At 34.2% G+C, this 6,072-nt stretch overlaps 1 pseudogene across 1 annotated transcript; it reads left to right on the top strand.

The window, feature by feature from the left end:
• The first annotated feature begins 4,216 nt into the window (after nt 1-4,216).
• Nucleotides 4,217-4,757, top strand: LOC308439794 (large ribosomal subunit protein eL20-like; annotated as a pseudogene). Its single transcript has one exon. The product of its transcript is annotated as a large ribosomal subunit protein eL20-like (transcript).
• Nucleotides 4,758-6,072: the final 1,315 nt, after the last annotated feature.

Raw genomic sequence — 6,072 nt, 5'->3', positions numbered from 1 at the left:
GGAGAAGTGTTCCTCTTTCTCCACATCCTCGCCAGCATCTGCTGTCATCTGAATTTTAGATCTTAGCCAATCTGACTGGTGTGAGGTGTAATCTCAGGGTTGTTTTGATTTGCATTTCCCTGATGGCTAACCATGTCTGGCACTACCTTAGATGTTTCTCAGCCATTTGATATTCCTCAATTGAGAACTTTTTGTCTATCTGCCTTCCTGCCTACCTAGTTTTCTTTCATTCTTTCTTTCTTTATTTCTTTATTTCTTCTTTCTATCCTCTTCCTTTTTCTGTCGCTGTCTTTGTGTCTCTCTTCCTTCCTTCTTTTCTCCCTTCCTTCTTTCCTTCCTCTTTGTCTTTCTTTCCTTCTTTCTTTCTTTACCGTAACTAAATACAAGCATATTTTATAAGTTTGCCTATGTTTTTTAATAAGTAAAAATCATGAAGATGCACTTCTTAAGGTACCTGAGTGATTAATTTAGAGAAAAAAGAAACATTTATTCTATGTTTCATAAAGCCCGCACAAAAAATTCACATAAAGTACCACAATATAAACTTGAGGGAAAATGATAATGGGAAACATAATGTTAGCTTCTTTGTACATTCAGTGCTTTGAGGATGTGGGATGGTTAAGGAATGTGTACTAAAAATAAGAGGAAGAAGTTTCTATATTTTAAAGATGTGAAGTGGTTCATAGCATTACTGATAAACATTGTTCAAACTGTAAATCATACAGATTAAAACTTATTATATGGAAATGTTTATATGTTTGAAAGACACAAAAATAAAATAAATGTGCTAATCAGGAGACAGTGTGAGCAGCAATCCCAAAAAGGAGAACTGATAAGCAGAAAATGTGATAATTAGGATGGTGATTCACTTCAAAGTTAAAATTAAAAATTGAATCACACAAAAGTTATTAAATTCAAAACTTATGGTCCCTTACTAATAGTTTTACACTCATATTACCCTTATGTACAATTTTCTCTTCCTGTTTGGTTAATTTCACCACTGGTCTTTAGCAACTAACAAGTATCAATTAAAATTATATCATTCTTTTTCCCAAAGATTTGATTTTGTTTTTTTGCTTGTTTCTCTCTTAAAATGAGATTATAAAGATTTTTATCAGGCAATTGTTCAACCTCTCTTGTATGTGTGTAGCCTATGTACTGTGTAGAAGAAGTACATTCTGAGTGCAAGGATTCTCAATAGATAACTCCTCAGCATTTTTACTCATATTTAGAATGTGCAGAGTTCTAAATAGAATGAACTGGAAGTCAAAAAAGATGACTATAATCAGACACAGATGGTCTCTGCATTAAGACAAACAATTAAAAGCTTCATCTAGACAATTCATTGCATTACAAGGAAAAACAAACAGGGACGAAAAAGAAAACCACATTAAACACTTTTATTGCCTTCCCTTGTCTCTTTCATTGTTGTTTCGGGTTTTTTTTTTTTTTTTTTTTTTTTTTTTTTTTTTTTTTTTTTTTGTTTCTGTTTGTTTTCTTAAATAATATTTGAGAGCAGTGATTAGGATTATCAAAGTTTAACAAAAACTTTTTTTACTTCTTCAATTGGTGGACTATTTTGAGGCTAGTAAGTGGTATTTAATGCTTAAAAAAAGAAATAACACATTTTACTCAGAAAAAAAAAATGTAGATCTACTTCATGGGCAGCTAGATTTCATAATTGTTCTGACCCAGCTTTGTCCTTGTATTCCTGCTGTGTCTCAAAGGCCCACCATGTGAAGCCAAGAGAGAAGAGTAGAGTAAATCAATGCAAATGGAATAGGTCAAAAGGAAGAATTATCAAAGATAATGATCACCCATTCTAGTGGGGCTCCTCTTTCTCGAATTTCTGTTTCTCATATATCTGACATCAAAATCAAAGGCTGTATTGGTCCAGTTGAATGCATCTGCTGGTACGATAAATTACAACAACCATTAGATTCTTTGGGAAAAGAAAAAGCAAGTATAATGCTTTGATTCATACAGAAATTTGCTTGAAACTGGCCATTCAGTTCACTTAAGTAACTTATTAAGATGAAGACAGCTAGAACCTCTACAAAATTAATGTATAGATCATGGTTTATATAATAATGAATCAAGTAACATCCACATGTTGAGTATCATGAGTATTGAGTATCATCTGATGAAGAGCCAGGCATATCAGACGTTGGATATTCAATGAATTAGACATGACCTTGTTCTCATGCTGCCGTTCTAGAGGAAAAGACAGAAAATAAATTATATATGGATAAAAATGTCATGATTATCCATGAAATAATCATAATATAAGGGAAAGGTCTTGTAATATTTATGGTCTGGAACTCAGTTCACTTTGTCCTGTAAGAATTGCACATAAAATAACAGAATTGGTAAAATTGAAATTATTTAGATAGATTAGTACTGCGGTGGTTTGAACATGCTTGGCCCAGGGAGTAGTACTATTAGGAAGTGTGTCCTTGTTAGGGTAAGTGTGTACTTAATGGAGGAAGTGTGATACTGTAGGGGTGGATTTGGATACCCTCCTTCTATTTGCCCAGAGAACAGACTTTTCTGCGCGCAGTCAGATCAAGATGCAGAACTCCAGCCTCTTACAGCACCATGTCTGCCTGTACCATGCTTCTGTCCTTGATCGTCTGAACCTGTAAACTAGTCCCAATTTAATGTCATCCCTCATAAGAACTTTCTTGGTCATGGTTTCTCATCACAGTACTGGAAACCCTAACTAAAACAAATATCTTATATCCATCTAATTGTGTATTAGAAATGGACAATGAAAGGAATAAGGCAGATTGGAAAGAAGAAAATTTCTTGAGTATAAAACACATTCTTTCATACATAAAATCATTAAACTTGACAGTACCCACAAAAGAAAACACATATCCAGTTGTTATTACCAAAAAGGAACAACTGGATGATGTCAGATACATATAAATTTATATAAATATGATTAATGATGAAAAATTTGAGGATCAAATAAAAATTTGAGGCAATTAATTTGTCTTTTAACATTCACCAGTTGTAAGAATTTCTTCTTAAGTTATTAGGTGGTTATCATCCACCTTTGTTCCACTAAATTCTCATATATATTATTAACCTCAGGCTATTTATTCAGATCTGTTACATCTATGATACATTTCAGTCCCATTTCTAATAATATCACCACAGTAACTTTATGTCTTATTTCTCACCAACAAAATGTATACTATGTAATATACATATTATAATTTAATGCTAGTTTCTTTAGTATAACCAGATATTGATCACTTAAGAAATGTTAAGTAGATATTTTCTGATATATATATATATATATATATATATATTGGAAAATGAAGCCGGAGAGATGGCTCAGGGGTGAGGAACCATGGCAGCTCCTCCACAGAACCCTCATTGCAATTAACAACTATGTATGTCTCCAGACCTGGGGTATCCAAATTCCTCATATAGCCTGGGCAAGGAGTTTAGAATGCATACACACCCATGCAGACAAACCACCCTCACACATAAACAATCAATCAACAAATGTCAGATAGATAGATAGATAGATAGATAGATAGATAGATAGATAGATAGATAATAACATTCATATAAATTTGACAAGTAATTGCTTATGTCCTGACTAGAAAAAACCCTCACCTATGTAGGTGAAATAGCTCAACTTGTCTAGTTAGTCTTACAAAGTTGTATGAGGGGACAACTCAACTCTAGAAACAAATTTTCAACTTGAATAAGTCATAGACTGACTTTATATTAAACATTCAGAAAATCAGCTACAGAATAACCTTTGTATAATACTCTATACTATTGGTTCACATTTTGCTTGAGGAAGATTTTGCTATATGTGAGAAAACATTCATTTCTGAGGCTGTTTCCAATCCCTAGTATTCTGTACTTGTAATTATCAAATTTATGTTTACTGTATGCATTAGGATCATTGAATCACTGTGAAGTATCTCATTGTTCCTAATTTTCTGTGATTTGTAAATATTTTCAATATCTCAGTAACCTTATTGAAGTTAGTGATGGAAAAAAGAAATGTATTTATGTCATGGACAGTTAAGGATATTTCTGTAAATAACCACAATTCCAAAAATTTGATGACACTCTACATACCTTTCTTAAATACAGTGCCTCATTAAGTATGCTCTACAGTAAAAATAAATATAATAAAAACAATAAATAAATAACAGTGAGTGGCAGTGAACAAGCACGCAGTGCCATGAAGGCGTCGGGCACGCTTCAGGAGTACAAGGTTGTGGGGCGCTGCTTGCCAACTACAAAATGCCACACACTGCCACTGTACCTAACCATGTGGAGGCCAAGTCCGGCTTCTGGTACTTTGTGTCCCCGCTGAAGAATATGAAGAAGTCATCCGGGTAGATTGTGTACTGCGGGCAGATGTGTGAGAAATCACCCCTGCGTGTGAACTTTAGCATCTGGCTGCACTGTGACTCCCGGTGTGGCACGCACAAAGGTGTACCTAGAGTACTGGGACCGGACCACCGCTGGCTCAGACACAGTGCTACGGGGATGTGGGTGCCTGTCACTGTGCCTGCACACATTCTGTCCAGATCATGAAGGTGGAAGAGTTTGCAACTGGCAAGTGCCACCGATCCGCTGTCAAGCAGTTCCCGACTCCAAGATTAAACTCCCATCGCCCCTCTTAGTGTTGAAGCGCCAGCACAAGCCACTCTTCACCAAAGGGGCCCAACGCCTTCTTCTATACAGAGAGAGAGAGACAGGGGCACAGCAATTTATAAAAATTATTAAAATTAGTTTAACAGAGTTCATCAAAGTGAAATTATAGATTTGAGAGAATTAGATATAAATTCTGACACTTGAGTCATACTTTCCAGCTGTGAGCTTTTTGTAAAACTAACTTATTTTTGTAAAAAAAAAAAAATTAACATCCACAAATTCTTTGAATTCCGAAGTAAAAAGCTGAATCTGACTCTAATTAGTGCCCTTCTTCTCTTTCTCTTTGTTTAAGTAGTAGGAAAAAAAAACAATTATGATATTGAAATAAAATTGACCCCATGTGAACCTCTGAAGTTTTATCAGAACACATTTGTAACCAATTTCTACAATACTCAGCTTCCTGTGTTATGAGGCCTTTTATATAATAATCAATATATGCATAGATGATTGGTACCATTTCAACTTTTTCTAGGTAACCAAAAAAGAAATCAATATACCATGAATTTTTTTTTGCTGAGTCTTTTGATTAAAACACACACACACACAAACACACACACACACACACACACACACACACACACACACACACACACAAATTATTCCAAGAACTACACCAGCAGCCAAAACTGTGATAAAGCTGTCTCTAAGGTTAAAAAGTTGTGAGGTCCAAGAAGTACACAAATAGTACTTATCATTCATTTCTAACATCTAAGTGAGAAAATGTTATAGCTAGTATTTCTATATTCTTCAATAATATGTATCATGGTACAGTTTTACATCAAGTAATGAAAGGGGAAAAATTAGATTATTTGCCAAAAAAGAGAACACTAATTGGCTGTCAATGCAGTCATCAAAAAAAAAAAAAAACCACATATGAGCATATGAGTTCATTATACAGACTGAGCAAGTTATACTTAAGAAATTTTGTACATGCGTATGCGTGTGTAAGCGCACGTGTGTGTGTGTGTGTCTGTCTGTCTGTCTGTGTTCACATGTTAAAAATTAGTTCAAAAATAGGTTATAATTTTGAAGGACGGTGAAGACAGGTATATGAGAGGGTTTATGGGTGGGCAAGAAAGGGTATAAATGTTGGGACTCTATTATTATGTAAAATAATTTTAAAAAAAGAAAAGAAAAAATGACAGTCTGTCTTTAACTAAGTAGTATTGATAAAATATTATATAAAACTCATAAATATCTGGGGCTAATTTTTTATTCGGTTTTTGTCTTTGTTTCCATTTTAAAATCGACATTATGGAGGATATTCTTTTCCTGTTTGGGTGGGATATATTTACTGAATTATGTGCACATTATTTCTTTGCACTTCCCAGTTGGTGGTATTTTTTCCTGTGTACTGCAGAAAGTCATTCCTTAGAA

The sequence above is a fragment of the Micromys minutus genome (genome assembly GCF_963924665.1).
Source record: "Micromys minutus genome assembly, chromosome: 30".
NCBI lineage: Eukaryota > Metazoa > Chordata > Mammalia > Rodentia > Muridae > Micromys > Micromys minutus.
This window is presented reverse-complemented; position numbering and strand designations above follow the sequence as displayed.